Source organism: Phoca vitulina, unplaced genomic scaffold, assembly GCF_004348235.1.
Source record: "Phoca vitulina isolate PV1807 unplaced genomic scaffold, GSC_HSeal_1.0 scaffold4, whole genome shotgun sequence".
In the NCBI taxonomy this organism is placed as follows: Eukaryota; Metazoa; Chordata; class Mammalia; order Carnivora; family Phocidae; genus Phoca; species Phoca vitulina.
The window spans coordinates 33172419-33189597 of NW_022589707.1; the positions used below are offsets into that span (position 1 = coordinate 33172419).

Genomic DNA, 17179 nt, shown 5'->3' on the forward strand with positions numbered 1-17179 from the left:
GGCAGGTTATATTTTCCAAAGATGGCCAAACCAATATCTCTCATTCCACATGTTCTCACAAACGTCACTTTGACAGTCATCTCACTTAGTAATAGGGTTTCTGTCTCTTCTCTTTGATCTTGAGGGGAAGGTTGTGGTCATCTTGACCAATAGAGTATAGCAGAAGTAGTGCTATATGACTTGCAAGGCAAGATCATAAATATGCTATGCACCTCCATCTTGCTCTGTGGTGTTCGCTCTTGGAAGCCAGCCACCATGTTGTGAGGAGGCTCAAGTCGCTCATGGAAAGGCCCAAATGGGAGGAATTGAGGACCTGGCCCACAGGCTTGGCTGAGCTCCCCGCTGACAGCTAGCACAGCTTGCCAGCCATGTAAGAGAGCCATCCTGAGTAGATCCTGCCGCAAGCCCCAGGTGAGTAGCCTTGGCTGACTCCACAGGAAGCATAGGCCAGCCATGCCTGCTCAACCCTGCCAAATTGTACTATCATGAGCAAAATAAACGACTGTTGGGATGGTTTGTTACACAGCAATAAATAACCAGGACATCTGCCATGTAAAGTTGCTAAGAGGATTCAGTGGAATGATGCATACAAACCAGCACAAAACTAAGGCTTCACTAATGACAGCTCTTTTCATTATTGTTACTGGTTGAGAAGGTAGTGGAAATCAGCATTAGTTTGAAGCATTTAATGGAAATCAGCATTAGTTCAAGGTGAGGTCACAGTATGAAGCTCCCCCCATGAACTTCTGGTATGTGGTAGGTTTTAGGGAACTTGTTTTGTTCACTTTTTTGTCATTTGCAAAAATTGTTGTGAATCAGCTCCCTAGAGTTCTTTTCTCCTGGGTTTATGATACTCTGCTAGACTCTGTTCTCCTTTGAGTCAGGGTTTCACTCAAACTTTCAGTGTCGTGACCGGATTTGTAATCAATGTTTAAACTTCCAGAATATTCTGCGAATGTCATGCTCCTGATGTTATTAAAAACATTTTTTAAATTGTGGTGAGAAACATAACATAAAATTTAGCATCTTAACCATTTTTAGGTGTACAGTTCAGTAGAACTGAATATTGCTGTGCAACAGATCTCTAGAACTTTCTCATCTTGCAAAGTAAAACTCCATACCAATTGAACAGTAACTCCTCATCCTCCATTCTCCATGCTCCCAGCCCCTCATAACCACGACTCTACTTTCAGTTTGTAAGAGTTTGACATGTGAGTGGAATCATGCAGTATTTGTCCTTTTGTGACTGGCTTATTTCACTTAGCATAAAGCCCACAAGATTCATCCATGTCGTGGCATGTTCTTTGGGTATAAAGACATTTTGCAGAATGTACTTCATTTGAAGGCTGAATAATATCCCATTGTACGTCTACCCCACATTTTATTTACCCCTTCATCTGCCAGGGTTGGGTTGCTTCTACTTCTTGGCTATTGTGAGTCGTGGTGCAGTGAGCTTGGAAGTGCAAATATTGCTCTGCTCTCATTTTTCCCACCTCCCACCAATACCAGAATCTCACTGAGATGCATTTGAGAGAGGTAGGGGCTGATTTGTGTTCACTGCCATTTTTTCGCCATAGATCTTAGAGAGTTGCACATCATTTAGGTAGCCGAGCTGCCCAGACTCCTCCCGGGGGCTTCATCAGCATGCCTCGCTGTTGTGTAACCTGAGCAAGATTAGAGTTACACCTCTGTTTGTAGGGCTCCTCCATGCTTTCAAAGCAGTTTCACAAGCACGATTTTATTTAACCCTTGCTGAATGATGGCTGTTTCTTTAATACGGGGAACATGAGGATACAATTACGGATGTAAACTCCTCACAGCTGTGGGTAATATAGTGTTCATGGTCTCTATCAGAATGGACTCCATTTACGAATAGACTTGACGTAGTTTTTTTACTTTATTTTTTAAATTAATAGATGGTATTGTTTGAAGAGAAGTTTTAGGTTTCTAGAGAAATCAGGCAGTAAGTACAGAGAATTCTCATAGGCCCCCTCTCCCTGCAGTTTCCCCTCTTACTAATGACCTGTATCAGGTGGTACATTTGTGACAGTTGAACCAATAGATGATACATTATTATTAACTGAAGAGCATAGGTTTCATTAGAGTTCACTCTTGGTTTTGTATGGTTCTGTACATTTGGACAAATGTATAATGTATGGATCCATTGTTTCAGTATCATACAAAGCAGTATCATACAGTATTATATTTTACTGCCCTAAAAATCTCTTGTACCCCACCCCTTCATCCCATACTTCCGCCCACCCCTACCCAGAGCTCCTGGCAACTATTGGTCTTTTTACTGTCTGTACTTTTGCCTTTTCTAGAAAGCCATATAATTGGAATCAAACTGTGTGTAGCCTTTTCAGACTGACTTCCTTCACTTAGACATATGCATATAAGACTCATCCTTTAGCGTGTGTGTGGCTTGATAGCTAGAGGCTGAATACTGTTCCATTGTGTGGACAGACTGCTGTGTATCTGCTCGCCTATTGAAGGATGTCTTGGTTGCTTTGGAGTTTTGGTGATTATTAATAAGGTTGCCACAAACATTTGGGTGTAGATTTTTGTATGGACAAAAGTTTTCAGCTTATCTGGGTAAATACCAAGGAATGCGATTGTTAGATCATATGGCGGGAGTATGTATAATTTTGTAAGGAACTGCCAAATTGCCTTCCAAAATGGCTGCACCATTCTGGATTCCCACCAGCAATAAATGAGACTTCCTTTTGGTCTACATCCTCACCAGCATTTGGTGTTGTCAGTGCTTTGGATTTTAGCTATTCCAATAGATGTGTCGTGTTATCTCATTGTTGTTTTAACTTGCAATTCCCGGATGACATATAATGTTGATCATTTTTTCATATGCAACATGGTTTTAATTTTTATTTTTAAAAATTTCATGTTGAACTCATTATAGACTCACGAGAAATAAAAAAAAAAAACAACCAACAAACACGTATAGAGCCATCCCTTAATCCAACTTCCCCCAATGGTAACTTCTTAATTAGAACATTATCAAAACTGGGAAATTGACATTGCACAATACAATGAACTAGACTACAGACTTTGCTGGGATTTCCTCAGTGTTTTATGCACTGATCTATTTTTGCATGTGTTTATAGTTCTGTAAAATTCTTTTGCTTATGTGGATTCATGTAATCACAACCACAATCAAGATATAGAACCGTTCCATCACCACACAGACACTCCCCAGAGCTCTGCCTTCATAGTTGCATACTCCCCCAAACCCTGCCCTGCCCTAATCTCTGGCAGCCACTGTTCCAGACATATGTTTTTAAAAAATATCCCTGGAATTACTGATCTAATTTTGTCTCTGCATCAGTATAATTTGAGAGTTATTGATTTATTGATCTTCCTTTTGACTTTTGATATATATAGTTTTAGTCTCAGGTTGGTTAGAATGAGCACATGTATCTTCATGTACCTTTTGGAACAGGAATATTTTCTTCCTAGAATTTAGTTATAAAGACATTTTGCAAGCTGTGTTGCAAAGTTTTGAATGGGTAACAGAAAAAGGGGCAGTTTAGTGATCTTGAGTAAAATGAGAACACTGCAGGAACTTGAGATAGGTTTGACTTTATTTATTTATTTTTAAAGATTTTATTTATTCATAAGAGACAGAGAGAGAGAGAGAGAGAGAGGCAGAGGGAGAAGCAGGCTCCCCACTGAGCAGGGAGCCCGATGTGGAACTCAATCCTAGAACCCTGGGATCATGACCTGAGCCAAAGGCAGGTGCTTAATCATCTGAGCCACCAGGCGCCCGGGACAGGTTTGACTTTAATATGTGTGTGTCTTGCTACAGATTATAAAGTACAGTCATTAATCCTTAATGCAGAAGATGAATTAGGCTGGGATTATATTATGATAAAAATTTCACAAAAGTTTCATTAGCAAGTTTCTTTAAGTAAAGATGTACCTTGGTTCATTTAAAACATGATTTAAATTTACCAAAACGGGCGCCTGGGTGGCTCAGTTGGTTAAGCATCCAATTCTTGATTTCAGCTCGCTCAGGTCACGTATGATCTCAAGGTTGTGAGATCAAGCCCTTTGCGGGGCTCTGCGCTGAGCTGGAGCCTGCTTAGGATTCTCTCCCTCTTCCTCTGCACCTCCCTCCCCCGCCTGCTTACGTGCCCCTGGTTGCTTAGAAGGGCTATACATGCCAGGAAAGTTAAATTTGTGCCAAGAGATTATTAACTAAATAATTAAAATCTACAAACAACTGTATTTTATAATTCTAGAGCAGTTTCTCAACCTTAGTGCTATTGACATTTTAGACTAAGGTAATTTTTTGTTGGTGAGGAGCTGTTCTTTGCTTCATAGGATGGTAGCAGTGTGTCTGGCCAATACCCGGTGGAGTCCAGTAACACCCTGCCCAAGTTATGTCAAAGAAAAGTGTCTCCAGACACTGCCATATGTCCCCGAGGGAGCAGCAGAAGGGGAGTCACTGGCATTTGAGAACCACCGATTTTATTCATATATTTTCACACGCACATATCTTTGAAAAATATATATTATTTTCTAATTTACATAAATTGTGTGGTATTTATGTATTGTTCTGCATCTTGTTTTGTCCATTCGTTATTATGTTATTATGTTTCAGCCATGAATGTAAATACAGTTTGTCCCTTTAAGTGCTATATATTGGGTGGCCTTTAGACTGCATCCGCATGACATTTTATTTATCTATTGGTAGACATGTAAGTTGTTTCCAATTTTGCCATAAAAAAATTATTCCTTGGGGCGCCTGGGTGGCTCAGTCAGTTGAGTGTCCAAATCTTGATCTCAGCTCAGGTCTTGATCTCAGGGTCGTGAGTTCAAGCCCTGTGTTGGGCTCCATGCTGGAAATGGAGCCTACTTTTAAAAAAAATTATTCCTCAGTGAATATTTTTGCCTGTGCCACCCTGAGTATGTATGTGATTATCAGGGACATTGAAAAAAAACTCCACTGGATTTATTCAGCTTTACTGTAAATTATCAAGTTGTTCTCTAAACAGGCTTTATTAATTTATTTACACTCCCAATCAGCAGTGTATGTCATCCTGTTTACTCCATATTCCTATTGACACTTGATATTGTGGAATTCTTTATTCTTTGCCCTGAATATCTTACATGGTATCTTATTGTAATTTTAATTTACATTTTCCTGATTACTAGTGAGTCATCACGTTTTAAACTGGAGGGCCCTTTGGGATCTTCTAGTCAACTATGTTGGTTTTTTTTTTTTTTTAGTCAACTGCATTTTAAGATGAGAAAACAATACTAAGAATGTATTTTTTACTTCTTTTATATTACTTTTATTTGCTAAGAATATTTTTCTGTCTCATTGTTTTATGTCCCTTATTTTGTTGTGTTGAATTCAGCATCAAATCAAATGGAAACATTTCACATTTGTGACGAAGGTGGGAAATGTATACGTAGAGAAAAAAAGGAAATATTTTGATAGTACAGATTTACCAGCCACCCCAAGATGTTGGCCGCTTACCGAACTGATTGTGCTTGGCATGGGGCCTAGTCCGGGGAGGGCACTCAAGTGTTTGCATGAGTGATGGAATGAACCCTGAGATGTAATGAGCTGAAGCCAAGGTCCTAGGAGCAGTTTAAAAATACCCTTAAAACCAGGTTTTCTCATCTCTTGCAGCTTGAGTTTGATTTCCTGATTCTGTCTGTACCCACAGTGGATCTAAGAATTACTGATAAGGGGAGGAAGTGTCGACATTTTCCTTATTAGGATGGGTTTCCCACTGAATTTTGACCCATGCTCCTGAGGGCAGTCCTCTTGAGGCCATCCTCCCAGAGGCCAGCTGATAGGCCCAGCAGAGTTGATCCTCTGGGGCAGAGCCCTATTCCCTGAGGGACACACAGTTTCCTCTGGAAGGCCTCTGGGGACTGACTGGAAGAGGTCCAACCACTCTGCGCTGAAACCGCTACGACACTGGTAAGCTTATCTTCCAGACGACCTCCTTCCCATTAACAAGCCCAGCATCCCGAACCTCAGTAAGTACGCCAAAGATGATTTTAGTGCCCCACGCACACGCAAGTTTAATTGCTTTGTGGTCGCATAAGATGTGAAATGAAGGAACAGTATTGCCTACAAGGAATGCATTTGTGTTTGTGTGTAATTCATCGCATCACAGATATTTGTGTCAGTCAAAGCAACATGGAAATGTATTTGTTTTACTTTGTGATTTGGAAGAATAATTGCACATAATCACGCTTTCCCAGAGTTAAACTTTGTGGGCTTATTTTTGTGCTAAATGATGCACATAACGCATGTTAATATTTTATCAAACTGAAAAATATTTCTTGCTGAAAGAGACTCTGTTTATAAGGCTTTTTAAATCTGCCACATGGAGGATGCTATAAAGTCCATTTGTGTGTTTATTTCTTTTGGGATCCTTGTTTTGAGTAGGCATCTGTGGGTGACCTACTATGGGCAGCACGCTGTCCCAGTTGCAAGACAAGTAAGAGGGAGGCCCTGTCTTTCAAGCTTTTGGTCAAGTGGAGATAAAGACATGCAAACAGATAGTCGCCATGAAAGGTGATAGGTACCAGGTGATACGGGGTCAGAGAGGAGGAACCGAATAACCACTTTGGGAAAGTTGCAGGTTTCTCACTGTATCCTGAATACTGAATGTGGATGTGACAAAGAAGGGGCCAGGGGTGGGGCTGAGGCTGGGGGTGGGTATTCCAGGCAGAGGGAACAGTATGTGCAAAGGCTGGGAGTTGTGAGAAAGCCTGACGTTGTGGGGAGAACCGTTAGTTATTATTCATTCCTGTTGTTTGTTCTGAATGTATTAAAGACACCCATCCCCTACTTGTGGGAATAACTCATTCAGATAAAAATCCCATTATCACCCCAAATCATGCTATCTAACACAAGTATTTTAGTCCCCAGCTGGTGGCCCCCATTACCAATGCTACATTGATCTGGCCACAGTGACTTCTCTCCAGGGAATGTTTGCTCAGCAAATGCCTTCTTCCGGCCAATTTCATAGAGTCCACACTTTTCAGTGAAGAGACTGATCATGTGCCCACTTGCATTTTATTCAGAAGAGATGAAAAAGGATAAAAAGAGGGGAAGAGATTTGAGCCAAGTAATAATCACTGATTTTTTTTTTTACTAGATATTTTGTTTTGTTTTGTTTTTTCATCAAGTCACAATTATCCAGCTACAACCTCAGTCTGTTTAGAGCTAAAATTTGAGTCCGCCTTCCAGACCCCAGAGAAAACCGTGGAAGAAAAGATCCAAGAAACATTTGGGACTGGCCTGTGAGACCTCCTTTTTAAAATATTTAATTGAATTCAGAAACTCCTCCATTTCCACAGAGAAGCTAGATCTCCACAGTGGTTCGAGTTCTGGGCCTTGTGGCTGGGGAGCAGGTGAACATGGCTTGGGGTAGAAGAGAACCCCTATGGAAACCACCTGGTGGGCCTGGGGGATTTATTATTGACTAGATTATTACTTCCATTAATGCAGAGAAGCATCTGGAGACTTTTTCCCCCCAGAGATGTTATTATCAGAGGTAAAAATAACATGGGAGCCATAGCGATGCCTTGGAAAGCTGAGGGCGTGGCGGGGCGGGGGTAGGGGTGGGGGGCGAGGACCGGGATGGATGCGCAGAGAGCAGGGGCACTACGGCAATGGCGCGCCTGCTGGAGAGCGCCGGGCGTGCGCAGGAGCGCCCTGCAACACGGGAGTGAAGGGGAGATGGAGGACAGGAGCCGCTTAAGGGGAAGGCCAGAGATCCGTCTTGGTAGGAGTAGGGGGAGGTGGTTTGTGGAACAGTGAGGGTGGAAGGTGCTGGTTCAGACCTTTCCACGCCCTCTTGAAATTGAGTTTCCAGACTGATTTGAGGAGAAAACTTGTGATTTCAGGGATTCTTTCCCTTCCTCCCTCCCTCCCTCCCTTCTTTTGTAATAATAGACTTTATTTTTTATTTTATTTTTTAAAAAGATTTTATTTATTAGAGAGAGAGAGAGAGAGAATGAGCGGGGGGAGGGGCACAGGGAGAGAGAGAGAGGGGCAGACTCCCCGCTGAGCAGGAAACCCAATGTGGGGGCTTGATCCCAGGACCCTGAGATCATGACCTGAGCCTAAGGCAGCTGCTTAACTGAGCCACCCAGGCGCCCCTAGATTTTATTTTTTAGGACAGTTTTAGATTTACAGAAAAATTGAGCAGATAGGACAGAGTTCCAATATGCATTTCCTTTTCCGTACACCGTTTTTCCTGTTATCAACATGTACTAGTGTGGTTCCATAAAAAAATTAACGAATCAATGTTGATACATTATTATCATTAACATCTGTAGTTTACCTTAAGATTCACTCTTTGTATTGTACAGTTCTATGTTTTTATTTTATTTTTATTTATTTATTTGACAGAGAGACAGCGAGAGAGGGAACACAAGCAGGGGGAGTAGGAGAGGGAGAAGTAGGCTTCCCACGGAGCAGGGAGCCCGATGTGGGGCTTGATCCCAGGACCCTGGGATCATGACCTGAGCCGAAGGCAGACACTTAACTGACTGAGCTGCCCAGGCTCCCCTCTATGTTTTTATTTTTAAAAAAGATTTTATTAATTTAAGAGAAAGAGAATGAGCGGGGGAGGAGGGGCAGAGGGAGAGGGAGAAGCAGGCTCCCCTCTGAGCAGAGAGCCCGATGTGGGGCTTGATCCCAGGACCCTGGGATCATGACCTGAGCCGAAGGCAGACGCTTAACTGACTGAGCCACCCAGGCACGCTCTATGGTTTTGACAAGTGTATAATGTCACGTAGCCACCATTACAGTATCATACAAAATAGTTTCACTGCCCCCAAATCCCCTGTGCTCTGTCTGTTCCTCACTCCTGCTCTTCCCTTCTAACGCCTGCACCCCCAGCCTCCAGACCCCTGGCAACCACTGATCTGATCTTTTTATTGTTTCTATAGTTTTGTCTTTTCCAGAACGTCACACATCCAGACAGTTTATAGCCTTTTCAGACTGACATCCTTCACTTAGAAATAATCATTTAAGACTCACCCAGGGGCTCCTGGGTGGCTCAGTTGGTTAAGCATCTGCCTTTGGCTCAGGTCATGATCTCAGGGTCCTGGGATTGAGCCCTGCGTTGGGCTCTCTGCTCAGCGGGGAGCCTGCTTCTCCCTCTCCCCCCTGCTTGTGCTCTCTCTCTCACATAAATAAATAAAATCTTTAAAAAAAAATAAGACTCACCCATGTCATTTCATGCCTTTATAGCCCCAGAACAGTTGCTGGATTTTATGGTAAAGACTAAATGTTTGGCTTTGTAAGAAAGTGCCAAACTGTCTTCCTAGGTGGCTGTACCATTCCTCCTTGCTTAACTTTCCATCTGACTTCCGTTTGGGAATAGAAGTCAGAGATAATTTATGGAGAAATGCAGGTGCTACTCACGATGTAACACACTGACTTTGAAGTACTGGAGAAGTGTTTTCTATTACATAGGATACAGGAGCAGAAGACTTGACCAACAGTGCCTTTGACTATAAGGACATTTATTGTTTACTTAACCAGAAGTCAAGAGCAAGTGGCTTCAGATTCACCAAGTAGCCCAAGGCTGTCATCAAGGACCCAAGCTCTTTTCTCCTCTTCTGCTCGCCTACATTAAGTATGTTGGCCTTTTATGTTTTGCTTGCACTTCGTAGTCTCAAGATGGCTCCTGGAACACCAGGCATCACGCCCTCACATGCTCAACAGGAATAAAGAGGAAAGGGAAACACCAATAGCTCTCCTCTTACTTTGTCTCTGTCATCAGAAAAGTGACTATTGGCAGATTTCCTCTGACATCGTATTGGCCTCAGATGGTCATGTAGTCCCTCTGGCTGCATCGAGGCCAGGAGGTGGCTGTTTTGAACCCCTCTAATGTTTGACCAGGCCTCACCCATTTATCCAGTGGACTGATGTTCCTTGTCACTTTTTTTGGCTTCAGTTGTCCTTCATCTACGATATGAGGGTTGGAGTGTTCACTCCCTTTCAAACTGTGTTTCCATGAGCCCTGAGTTTCTGAAGATGAGCTTAGGGGTTCCTGCTGGGAAGGAGAGTAGGGATAGAGCAAGCCAGGTTCTGGCCTCCCACTTCTTCTGGACAGCATACTTGCAGCTTCCTCACAGGTTAGGGCTCCTGGAGGGTTTCCTTTGGATAAGGCTTTGCAGCTAATATTAAGAGAAAGCATCCTGAGTTAGATGACAGTGAATGTCTCTTTCAATTCTAAGAGTCTGATTTTTGGACCAAGGTGAAACAAGGCTATGCGTCTCCTAAGTGCTTCGTAAAATCCTTGGAATTTTTGTCTTGAAAGCTTTGCCAGATGCACATGTCAAGCACCGGTTAAAAGAAAATTGGTTTTGTCCTCTGTCCTAAAGGAGGAGGACTTTGCCATTTGGAAAGTGGTTTAAATCTTACTTCTTCCTTGACAAGGAATTAGTCTGGAGGTGGAAGATAAGAAGATGGTCAGCAGCCTGAGTGTTACCTCTAAAAAGTCAAAAATTTGATCTTTCTCAGTCTTTTCAAACATAGCTAATCAAATATCCTTGAGTCATTGGGGAAAACGATGATTTGTGTTCTCTTCTCTCCTTTCCTAACTCCTGCCTGTGTTTATGTGAAATTTGTGGCCTTTCAGATGGGCATTTTATATTTGATGTTAGTTATTATTTTTTTTGTGTGCTGGAAAATGTTGAGGGCTATTAACATATATTCAGTTACCATGTTTTGTAATCAGCATTTATGTGCTGAAGTGATGTTATGAAATTTTACGGAATATAAATACATGAAACAAAACAACAAAACTAGCTGTGTGCTCCCTGAGGATGAATGGGTGAATCTGCTGCTGAGTGAAGCAGACATATTTTGTTTTGCTTGCTTGCTTGCTTCCTTTCTTCCTTCCTTTCTTCTTCCCTCCTCTCCCCTTCCCTTCCTTTCCCTTCCCTCTCCTCCCCTTCCCTCCTCTTCCCTTCTTTTCCCTTTCCTTCCCTCCTTTTCCCTCCCCTCCCCTTCCCTTCCTGTTCTTTTTTTTTTTTGGAAATATCTCCTGTGGCTTCATGGGTCACACAACACATTGTGATACATGGACAGCATGCTGACGCTGATTCCAGCCTGGGTCCTCCTGCCCCCCCCAGCCCCCCCAACCTGGGCCGACTGTGCCTTTCTGGCTACTGGTACAGTGTTTGAATGAAGAAACCCTGCTGTGTGCAAGACAAAGGGCCTCAGTTCTAAGGGAGCATATGCTTTCAGATGTTTCATGTGGACATGTGTCATCTCATTTACAACGCATAACTCCCTCCAAAGTAAGCGTTATCTCCTTTTGTAGTGGAACACAGTGAAATACCAGACCTGTGCCACATTAAATAGCCAAGAAGTGGCAGAACTAGAGATGGAGTCTCCCCAGAAGCCTAAACAGTTGCCACAAAAATCCATTGCCCTGCCCTTCCAAGATAATTAGTACTTCTCACAAAAATGCAAGGGAAAGAGCATTATTAATTTTTGGATCACCTTTTTTTTGTGCCAAATAATTTGTATATTTTAAAATGTTTCCTCCTTAGAACAATTGTAGGGAAAAGAGTTTATGCTGGCATGTGGTATGAGGGTTACAGTGTTATCCCCATTTTCTGTCACAGCAAACTGAGGGTTGAGACTTGCGGAGGAGATGTGTCCTCCAAGGACATGTGAAAATCTGCTAAGGATGTTGAAGAAAGGGTATTCCAGATAATATGACTTCGGGCTTCTGTGAATTTATAAAATTCCCCCAAAGTAGTCACTCAGCTTATTCCTATGACTGATGGCGCAGTCATGCGTTGTCCAAAAGGGTGGTGAATATTTGTCTACTGGAAGAACAAGACAAAAACTTCAGCCTTTCCTCCTTTCCCACACACTGTCACAGTGGCTCATCGTCACAGTACTTGGGATCCCCCTCTCTGCCTGCACAGGGCTGGCATTGGGGCCAAAGCGGAGGGCACGATGTGCTGGTACGGCATAACTCCTCACAGGGCCTTCTCAGAGTGGGTTCATGCCCTGGTGGAGAACAGATTGGTGGTCCCTCCAGTGAGGACTCACTGGCTGAAAATTTTTACATAAAATTGAGATTGACATCCAAAAAAATTGCCTGATACCCCTCCCCCCCCAAGTCTTGGGAAAGAATCATTCCCCTCCTGCTCTCCTTTCCCCCAAGGAGTTTGTTGAGTGAGTTGGATAAAGGGCTTGATCCCAGCCGTCAGAGTCATGTCCTGGCGGAGCCTGGGTGGGCTAATTACATCCAGCAAGACAGATCAAGGGGGAACCAGAACCTGGAACAGATGTATGTGCCTCTTGGATTGAGGCAGGTTCCAGATGGTTCCAAGGCAGAAACCGTTGGAGAATGAGGATCTTTGTCCAGCCAAGTGGCAGAACATGGTATCTAGACCGGAGGGTCTCAAGGGCAGATGTTGGGCGGTTGTCTTGTTAGGTCGGTGAGGGTACCTATGAGGGGTCTGCTCCTTGTCCCGTTAACCTTTAGCATTAATGAAGCTGGGTCCAGACTGGCTTCATCTGGTAATTCAGTACATCTGAAATGGAAAGTCAGTTCTGGGTTGGACATGCCAGCAAGGTGGGAATGATTCTTTTGGGAGGTCAGTCTTAAGCCGAGGGTGGTGGTTCCCAGAGAGGAGCCAGAAATAGGAAGATTTCTGTGCCTCTGGGGTTGGAGATGGGGGCCCTGGGAAGTAGTGAGGACTTATACACTGGGCGCAGACCTGTAACAGGTCTATCAGGGGACTGAGTCTAGGAGAAATAGTATCACAGTGCCAAGGTGAGGGTCATCCTTTATTTCCAGTTTTCTGAGTGGGATTTATGGAGGAAGGCGAGGCTGACGGCAGCCATAGTACACAAGAGTCTGGCCTGTCTACTGGTCCCTTGCCTTTCTTTGTCATTCCCCGGGGGGAGGAAATTTGTGCCCTTTGGTTTCCTTGCTTAGAAAAGTTTCTTTGTTTATGAGGAATCCTATGTTCAGGTTTCCAGGAATCCTATGTCAGGAGGTAAATAAAATAATGGAAACAAAGCAGGAAGATAAACAACGTTGGTGAAGTCAGTCCCTTTTGGATTCCCTACCTGAGTTTCCTTATCCTGTTTCTTGAGTTAAACAGTGAAAAGAGCTTCAGAAGAAAGAACATTAGATGATTAATTAAATGCTTACATTTAAATGAATATGTGATTGGATTTTCATGTGAAAGAAACTTTAAAGTACCGGAGGTAGGAACAGAAAAGAAAAATGAAAAGATACTGACCTCCTTCCTTTCTAGGTGACTGAGAATACAGTTCAAAAGCCCTTTCCTGCTTTTCATGTATTTACACATCTTTTAGAAAGGTGACCCCGGGGGCAGAAAAAAGTAGGACATATTTACTAGTATCTGTTGTGCATCAGGGACTGTGCTAAAGTTTGTATGGATGTGAGCTCATTTAATGCTCATGAAAGTCCCAGTGAAATGTGTATTACTGGCCATGTTGATGAGAAAATTGAGGCTCAGAGAGGTTTTGGGGGCTGCCTAAAGAGAAATCACTGGTAAATCGACCCAAGGGATTCCAACCCTGTCTTCACAAACATGCTGTCCATAACCCTGTTGGTGTGCTACCGAATGGGACTGTCTTACAGATGCCTTTTATAGCCATTACTTTTATCCTACATGTTCCTGACATTGATTCAAAGGTGAGCTTGAACTTTCTTTCAGTTTTCTCAACCTTTGATAACTAACCCTTCCTGTCTTGAGCATGACGTATTTTAAGCATTGCTATCCAAAGTGATAGAAAAGTTAAAGAAGAGATGAAATTAAGAAAGTTTATACTGTGAGAGGCCATAAAAAAGTATTTTGAACTTCTGTTGGGTCTTATTTTATTTATTGTCCTAATATATAAGTAAATTAAAATTCAACTGATTATATATTTTGCAGGTATTCTACCTTATTCATTAGAGTTTAAGACTATACCCAATTTTATATATCCAGCCAGTTTCTTTCTAATGAAAATTCTTCTTTTCAGTCTGTATTATTCTTTCTTTCTTAGGGTTCAGCTCTCAGATTTGGGTTAATAATCTTCATAACATGATGCAGTCATTTTTTTATTTCTTCCTTTTTCTTGTTCAGTGAAAGCATTTGATGCTATGAATTTTCCTCTTACCACTTTTTTGCCTGAGTCTTGTAGGGTTTTGTATATAGCATTCTCATATAATTAGTTTCTGGCCAACACTTGTTGAACACCGATGATACTCTAGTATAAAGGAAAAATAAATATACTTAAAACTTGAAAATAGGCAAATAGGCAAAAGGATGACTGTGTGTCCCTTCAAAGTCATCCTGGATTATTGGCACCACCCAAGGATTATCTAATTCTCTAGGTGTATTGCCTTACTTTGCTTTTCTTTGATGTACTATTTACTGTTTTTTTTTTTTTTTTTAAAGATTTTATTTATTTATTTGAGAAAGAGATAAAGCAGGAGCGGGGGGAAGGGCAGAGGGAGAGAGATTAGTAGACCCCCACTGAGCGCAGAGCCCCACATGGGGCTTGATCCCAGGTCCCTGAGATCATGAGATCATGACCTGAGCAAAAGTAGATGCTTAACTGACCAAGCCACATAGGTGTCCCTACTATATACTGTTGGTTAAGGTATTTTACAAGTAGGAAAGGGTAGATGAATACCTACAGGAAACGGTGCAATGCAAATGATTCTTGTCTATTAGAAAAAATAATCCCCCAAGATATAATTTTGCCGCCCTGCAAGGCATTACCCAGTTTTGTATCTACTTCAACGATTTTATTTCAACAGTCCTTTCAGTGACTATATATATATATGTCTCTTCTCCTGTAATCCTCTGAAACAACTTTTCTATCCCGTTGGTTTTCTCACTGAATTAAATACATCTTTAATATGTATTCACCTTATATTTGTATGAGGGTCATGTTTTTAATGTTTTGAAAAGTACTTTACACTAGGAACAATGTAAGAGGCTTTCACCTGTGTCAAAAAGACCCAGAGCTGGGCAGTAGTTAAAACAGTAAACCTGATGTTACAGAAACTATTGCAATAGGGGAAAAAGAGGACTGGGCTCAATTCCGAATGTAACAAAGGAAAGCAGAGATTTATAGCCATGCATCAGGAAGGGGGTGGGGGTCAGTGGATGGAAAATTACTAAGAGGAAACATCAAGAACAGGGGATTCTTGTGAAACCAACTCAACAGGATTCTTGCTGAAGACAGACCAGGGTGATCACCTATCACCTGGGGGATAAGGGAGGATGAGGAATTTGGTCAGATACTGAGGGTGGGAATTCTCTCTTAAGCTGATTTAGCAGGATTCTTGCTAAAATTGGACTCCACAGGAACAGAGGTGGAAGGTCATGCTGGGCTTAGTTGAGCAGAGGACTCAGGAGCCTGACTAAAATTTGGTCGAGAGAATCCTTGTCATATGCATAATGCAACTTAATCTTCATATAAATCTTAGGTGAGCTTATCATTGTCTCTAACTGTACTTAGGAAGAAACAGGCTCAAGAGTGTTCAGGTGGGGGTAATGTAGAGACACCAAGTGAGCCCAGGTTTATATGAATCAAGATCAACTTCACCATGTTACTCTGAGGAGTCACATGCTTCTCACCGAGAAGAGCAATGACAAAGTATGACCTAATACAGTGGTCAAAAGAATATGGATAAATAAATGGAAGAAATAGGTGAAGGAAAAAGTTTGAGATCACTTATGAAACAACTATGATATTGTGTTTTTCCTCCCCATGGGTAAAAATGAAAGTATGGGGAATGTATATGCAATTGTGGAATTGGATGGATTGTACTTGGAAAGTCCTTATGTCCTGCCTCAGACTTGAATATTTACTTCTCGGATATATAGAGAGAAGTGGTTTCAACCAAGAAGTAGCAGAGGTGCTTGCTTTACATTAACAAAACAAACAAAATTTTGGGAGAGGAGCAGAACTGTGATTGCTTCTAGACCCTGGGCAGACATTGGGTTTTCATCTTTCACTATGGAAACGTACGGTTCCAAAGCTTAGCTTTTTAACCCTGTGGGGTGTTTTCAGTTCTCAAAACAAAATTAGTTATAATTCACTTTACTTAAAAATAAATAGATGAGGGGCGTGCTATGAAATTAAGTCAACGATATGCTGCTTCAAGTCCAAAATCACTGGAAAGGATTAGGGAGACGTAAGTGGTAGGTGGTAGAGAGAGAGGCAAGGATGAACAAATCTTAAAACCTCTCTTTCTCTCTCTCTTCCTGTAAAACTACTCACAGCTATGCCCACAGAAATCACTGCAGCAGGTAACGTTAGGAACTCAAATATAATTAAAGTGCTAGGGCTGTAACTCAGCACGCCTGGTATCCATCCGTAGCAGCGAACTCTGTCCTTGAAATACTCTACTGACCATCTTGAGTGTAACTTCCCTGGGATCCCAGATTAGAGGTTGGGAAATTGGTTATGTGTCTGGAAGTGCTGAATCAGCAACACCTACTGTTGTTATATTCTGGATCCTGATTACAGGTACCCCCCCTCCACTCCCATCCATTTAATCCAGAAGCCCTCTGGGCACTCCTGATACTTTTCTCTCCTCCACTTCTCACACTCTGCAAAATCCTGTGGATATTGCATCCTGTGCTTCTAAAGAATCTGCCCCGTCTCTTCTGCACCGCTCCTGTCCTGGATGAACCCTCCTCAGCCTCTGGTCTGAAGATGACTTCAGTTGTCTCCTAATGTGTCCTTCTCTCTGTTCCGTTTCTTCCCCTCTGTAAATGGGTTCCTCTCATTGTTGTAAAAACACCCGTATGATCTTGCCAGTTGGCTTCAAACACTTCAGGTTCCCGAGGGCTTACAGACTGTTGCTGAGCATCCAAAGCCTTTCTGCCCCAGTATCCGCCTCCCCCAGGCCCCACCATCCACCTCGTTCTCCAATCTCCCCTCTTCTGGAGTTCACCTTTGCGCCAGTCTGATCTGGAATCTGTTTACATTTGCTTTCAGGCAGAACGTGCAGATTATGTTGACTGGACTGCTTCCCTCTCAGCCTGCACTGGGTCAAGCATCGCCTTCTCAACACTGCACGGTAGCTGTTTATTTATAACATTTCTATAAGAGACCATGCTGTCCTCTGGGGGCAAGGCAGCATCCCATATGTGTCGGTGTCCCTGTGCT

The 17179-nt window shown here is 42.5% G+C and overlaps 1 protein-coding gene across 6 annotated transcripts in view; it reads left to right on the top strand.

Annotated features, from left to right (window-relative positions):
- Nucleotides 1-17179, top strand: part of ELMO1 (engulfment and cell motility 1) — a 514971-nt gene that overhangs the window by 36231 nt on the left and 461561 nt on the right. Inside the window, exon 2 of one of the 6 annotated variants that reach the window (XM_032401763.1) lies at nt 17009-17090. The exons of the other annotated variants lie outside the window; for them this stretch is intronic. The gene's annotated coding sequence lies outside the window, so the exon portion shown is untranslated. The remainder of the gene's footprint in view (nt 1-17008; nt 17091-17179) is intronic. 6 annotated transcript variants of the gene reach the window in all.